The 5,828-nt window shown below is 36.0% G+C and overlaps 1 long non-coding RNA gene across 9 annotated transcripts; it reads left to right on the top strand.

Annotated features, from left to right (window-relative positions):
* Nucleotides 1-1,378: 1,378 nt before the first annotated feature.
* On the top strand, nucleotides 1,379-5,626 carry LOC113334150. 9 transcript variants are annotated; one of them, XR_003352573.1, is made up of 11 exons: nucleotides 1,379-1,593; nucleotides 1,824-2,127; nucleotides 2,403-2,489; nucleotides 2,824-2,884; nucleotides 3,017-3,109; nucleotides 3,232-3,306; nucleotides 3,389-3,890; nucleotides 4,034-4,127; nucleotides 4,414-4,479; nucleotides 5,000-5,132; nucleotides 5,249-5,626. It is a non-coding gene; the product is annotated as an uncharacterized LOC113334150 (long non-coding RNA). The 9 variants fall into 9 exon arrangements; XR_003352571.1 differs by having other exon boundaries at nucleotides 3,011-3,109; XR_003352576.1 differs by having other exon boundaries at nucleotides 3,011-3,306; nucleotides 3,389-3,516; nucleotides 3,743-3,890.
* The last annotated feature ends 202 nt before the right edge of the window (nucleotides 5,627-5,828 follow it).

Raw genomic sequence — 5,828 nt, 5'->3', positions numbered from 1 at the left:
AAAACTGCCGCCGGCAAGGTTGCAGGTTGAATAACCTGCCGGACCCTGCGGAAGCAGTTACAGATATTAAACACTCGGCAAGATATTCAACCTAAGAGCTTGCCGACCAAACCCTAACTATGAAAAGCCGGCAAGGTTGATAACATAATACCTTGCCGGTGTCGCAACTGCCAATTCATAATTTCGATTTTTCTGACCTAATTTAACATGCAAACATGAAATCGAAGTACTAGAGTGAGTTTAAGTAAACCCTTACTTTCTTAAGCGCACCATTTCTTGTGTTTCAGCGACTGCGAATTCTCCTTCTTCGACAGTTCTTTTCTTCACTTTCTTTTGAACTGGTTTTGCAATTCCAGGGTTATACTCATTGGGTTTTCGATTAGCGCCTTTCATACGAGTTCCCTTCCGCCGTGGTGGATCCATTGATGAAGATTAATCGGAGTTTTCGAATCGACGATTTCAATGAATTAATCGACGAGTTTTGATGGTGGTGGGGGTGATGGAGCCGGTGTGGTTGTGGAGGAGAATAAGAAGAGAAGAAGAAGATGAAATGAAAAGATTAAAACTGATTTAGGGTAATAGGTTTTTAAAGGGCAAGGATAGTTTTGTAACTTACCCATTAGAACTCCCCTAAAATCCTTAAAAAGAGTCCCTTTAGAATTGGGTATACCCCAATTAATCTGGATATACCCCAATCTCGCCAGGTTTCTTAACTATCCGTTCCAAATAAGATACCAAAAACAATCAAAGCCAAAAACCATTTTTGTAGAGTAGAAAAATACGCTAGTACTGTCACAGTAATAGTACCACTACAAACAAATACATTCATATATGCACCTGAATCTGGTACATCTTATTGATAGCCCTTGGCCCCTAGCTAATGATCATTGTAATTTGCATTTTATCTATATACAGTATATCTTTTATGCAAGCATTATGAATCCCAACAAATTTATTCAACCGCTTTTACTTTGTCAAAAGTCAAACTTTTCCATTCTAACCACTACCACAGTTGTTTCACAGACACGAGAAGCACCACTGGTGTTGATCGTAGTTAGCAATTTCGGCATACGTACGGAACGGTAAACGAACGAGTATTATTCGGATTTATAAAATTTAGATTCGGTCAATAATCCGGTCAGCGGTTCGTGATACGAGAATAATACGGAACAATATACGTACGTGTATAATTCGTTTTAGAGATATGAATTCGGAATACAAAATTCGGCATACATCAATAAATTCGTCTGTGTAAGTGGTGGTCCAGATTTTTCATTGACAAAGATAAATCCATGGTCGTGATTCTCCAGACCAAATTCATCTTCCGCACGTGTGCTTCAGCTTTTAAGGAGAGGAATGAGTAACCGGGGGCACTCATTGTTTTCTACAGCTATCTCAGTCCCAAAATCCTTTGCCATCAAATTCTTCGTCTTCCTGCCTTGCATCATCATACATGAACACGCAGGTTCCATTTTGTTAGTCACGGGGATGTTTTCCATGGTTTTGAGTTTTGTTTTAGTTATCAGATCAATCAGAATGGAAAAAATCAAATTAGTTCTCGCATCAACCGGGATTGCAAAACTCAAATTACGGGTATGATTTTTTCCAATCTTGGTTCTCGGATTCCCCGAAAATTCGAATTTAGGTTCATTATATGTATTTTAATTTTGATTAAGTTTGATTCATTGTTTGTATGAAAGTTTGATTAAGTTTTTTATGTCCAGGTTTAAAAAGGGTCCGTTAAATTTTAACCTAAGTTTATATTTTAGATTATTGTTCTTCCTTAGGTTAACAGTTTTACGTTTTGCTCTTTCGTGTTCCAGAGTAGGGAAAACTGAGAAACAGAATTGGGAACGAGAGTACAGAGAGAAATGGGAACAAAAACTCTTGAGTTTCTCATCTGAGTTGCGTAGAGAATTCTCCAAAGTCTTAATAGAATCATAAATTAGAGGAATTGGATGGTTTCTTGATGATGATTCTGGATTTGAAGATGTGCACATTACTAAAATTTGGGTTGATCACTATATCTGGATGGTTTCATGATGATGATTCTGGATTTCAAGATGTGCATATTACTAACAAATCTGGGTTGATCACTGCTCTGGATGGATTCTTGGGGGTTGATTGGTAAGGTTGCTTCTGTAACTTCATTTTTTGGGCAAAAAATAAACGATTCATACCAGAAGATTGTTACTTTGCTCTTAACGAGGGATTCAAATGGACGCCCTGAATCTATGTTTAAATCTTAGGTTGTCGCCCAACTTCGTTATCATCATGGTTGAATTTCTTATGCTGGTGCTAATTGTTGTTATTGCTTTCCTCCTTAACCAGATACATATGTTTTGTTCTTTATTATGTACCACAGTGTTGTTTCTCTTATAGCTTCTACACTGTTATTTCAGGATACCAGAATGTCCAGACTAACAAAGATCAGAGATGTCACTCAAGTTCACCTCAACAATAATTATTATTGGATCTCCTAAGAAGAAGTAAACATGCTCTATATATTTCCTTCTCAATTTTGATGTTAAGGGTTTCTTCTCATTTTTTTCTACATGAAACTTAGATTGTTCCAGTTGAATCTTTGATTATAATTGTTACCACTTGAATTTTAATTGGCACCAAGGTGTTACATTGTCCTACACTAACTATTTGAATAAGAACATCAGTTGGGGATTATTATTGAACTTATGGGTCGGTATCATTGCAGAAAATCGACGGCATGAGCCATTTCAATCTGTGTTGATTTTAGTGGACTCACTAAAACCTCTTTTGCTTATCATTCAAATCTCATTCTTATGTACTTTGTTTTTCTATTCACAGTTTGGTGATGGATTTCACCGATGTCTCAAATTCATTGAAAGCATTCGTGAAAGCCAAACAGGTTTGAATCTCCAAATTTATTTGATTTATTGGTTTTTTGTTTGGGATTTGGTTTGTTTTCATTAAGAATCTGAGCGTTTCATTTTAAAAATTAGAGTCAGCTTAGTGTTGATTGGGTTGTCTTCAGTTGCAGATTTACCATCAATGTGTTTTTTTTTGGGAGGCGCATAAAACTATCTAGGGTTTAATTTGCAGTTCATGATTTCGGGGTCGAAGCAGTAACAAGGTTCTTTCTTTCGTACCTAGAATTCAATCATGCATACATGTCTTTTAATATCAAGTTTCATTAGTTTGTTCTTCCAAATCATGTCATGTTATTATACTGCTTCACAATCCAATCCATTTCAGAATATATATGAAGCAGTACAAAGTTTTATATCTTCACTAGAGATCACTTAGCACCAATGATTCCATGTCACATCTGTAAGTTTTCATCACCAAATTTACGTATTTTTAACTCATGATTTCCATCGAATTTAGACACTTCATTTTTGAACTTTTCCAGTATGATCGCTCATTTTCCGGATGGTATTACATGGTTGTTAGTGGAGTTCTAAGCAGCATTGGTTTTCATATAAGTAGTTGCACCTGATGCAGTTGATTCAGAGGAAAGAATGGAAACAAAGATATACAGTAAGCGGCTCTTTATCCTTTTATATACCATAATATTAACCACCTCCTTTTTAATAAATCAATCGGTTCTGGCCAAATGCCATGCTAAAAATTGACCTTCATGGTTTGACCTTTTGTTTGTTGGGTGTTATTTATGAAATCCATACTTCGCGCAAGGTTTGAAACTCTTCTTACCATGTTTATTAGTATTTCGGAGAACAACATTATTCACCGCACTTAATTGCAGTCTTGACCAAACTGCGGTGGTCATTTGTGATCAATTCATTTTGTCCATGATGTGCAACTCATCTTAGGGTTAAGCAGCCATCAGTTTTATCCTTTATCTGCTTCTTCGGAGATTATGTCGCACCGTTCAGTCATAATTTGTGCCTTATGTAAGTTTTTTATTCATATTAATTTAACATCAAAACTGTTAGTTTATTTTTGTTATGTTCTTTATCTACCCTGAAATATAATGGGTTCTATCCTCTGCCAAATTTAGTCCTTCCTCTCCATGTAATTGATTTTGTGCATGCAGGGTAAGCAAAGGCGGCCATTTTACCACTTTCAGAAGAGACGTCATGTTGTCCCTTAACCGGGTTCATGTCTCATTATCCTGAGCAAAGTAATCGGTAACTCTTTTTGTCCATTTCTTCCACTTTGTGAAGCGTTAATCATAATTTTAGTTAGTACATCTAAACCTCACATCCATCTTTTTTTTGGCTTCAAATATTCATGTGTTCTTTGGAGGCTCATTCTAACATTTGTCTGTGCACATGGTACATGGAATGCAAAATCATTTCTATGTTGTTCCCTTGCATATGGAACATCATAATATTTGTCTCTCTATTTTTATTTTTTGACACTCTTGCTTACCTTTCTGCACAAATCATTGTTAACTCTTTGTTGTTCTTGCAGAATCATAGTTTTTTAAGGCTCATTGGGGGATCACTTCACCCCGACGGGTCAAACCATCTCCTCTCTGTAAGTTTAGGATCTTTTACACCATTTTAAAACTTTGTATTAGTTTTATTTATAAACCGCACCATTTGTTTGTTGCGCTTATATCCACAACTTATGGTCAGCGCAGGAATCTCTTTTTTTACATTTACAGGATACACTTCTTTGTTCTATTAGGTTTAGACCTGTTGAAATGGCAACACCAGCAGGTTTTGATACCTTATTTGTGTTAGTGTTATTCTTTCACTGCGATATATATATATTCTAAATTAGTTTCATACTGCATTATGGGTACAATGCTACTTTGAAGAATAGTTGTGTTCAAATTTATCTATAAATCACATAGCGACAAAATGACGTCGAGTACATGGTTGGACGTCATCTTAGTTTGCTTACATTGAGTATCGGTCAATCAAAGAGGGCATGTACATAAAATTCAATCTAACAATGAGTCATCAATGCAAATATGTTAAGGAAGATCCGAAAGTATATCGGCTACTCCACTTCTCTGGAATTAATGAGAATGTTTCCATCATTGTAACAGGATAATGGTGAACAAACAAAGAATGATGAAAACACTTAAGCTATCTACAAACTCAACAATGCATATTAAATGAAATATGTCGAGGTCCTAGCGAAAGATGGAGCCGGCCCTGTAGTTTTCAAAACCGTTCCAGGTAATTGGTTTATTGGGGTTTTCTGGAATTCTTAGATGTGGTAAAGTTTTAATGGCTCTGTTTGGTCAGTTTTTCAGCAACAAAATTTTTTGAACTTATTTTTGGTCGTTTTGCAGATGTTCACGAAATTTCTCAACAAACATGACAGAAGCATTCTATCTTGGGCTCTTTTAATACCAATAGTCAACTCATGGGGTGAATGGGATTTCTTTGGTTGCCTTTACCTAAGATGTTAGTAAAATCAGCTGCACAACTCCTGAATCAACTAGGTTGATCATTTAATCCCTGTCAAATGTATTTGTAAGTAGTGCATGAATCAAATTTGAAGTGTGACTCTCATAACAGTTCTCAAGTTCTTTGGGTATATATAGTTGTCCTATGTTATGTGTACCTACATGCTGCAACAAAGCACGTATATTTTGATGTTGTTCGTGATATCTGTACTAAGCTCAGCATCATTCATCGTTTACATCATAAATCTTTGTTTAAAGTAAGGGTTACTGGATGTCACAATTATGTCATGGCGACAAAAGAATTTATATGTGTAGTGTCATTTTAGAAAAGGCATTATCGAAAATTTATGATGCCCGTGCCGACAATTACGTCGCCCAAGGATTTATATCGGTAGTGTCATTTTAGGAAATGCAATACCGAGAATTTATGATGCCCCTGCCGTTGCAAGCATATACTATTCAG

Source organism: Papaver somniferum, unplaced genomic scaffold, assembly GCF_003573695.1.
Source record: "Papaver somniferum cultivar HN1 unplaced genomic scaffold, ASM357369v1 unplaced-scaffold_135, whole genome shotgun sequence".
NCBI classification, from domain to species: Eukaryota; Viridiplantae; Streptophyta; class Magnoliopsida; order Ranunculales; family Papaveraceae; genus Papaver; species Papaver somniferum.
The sequence above is the reverse complement of the archived record's forward strand: the minus strand, read 5'-3'. Positions and strand labels throughout refer to the sequence as shown.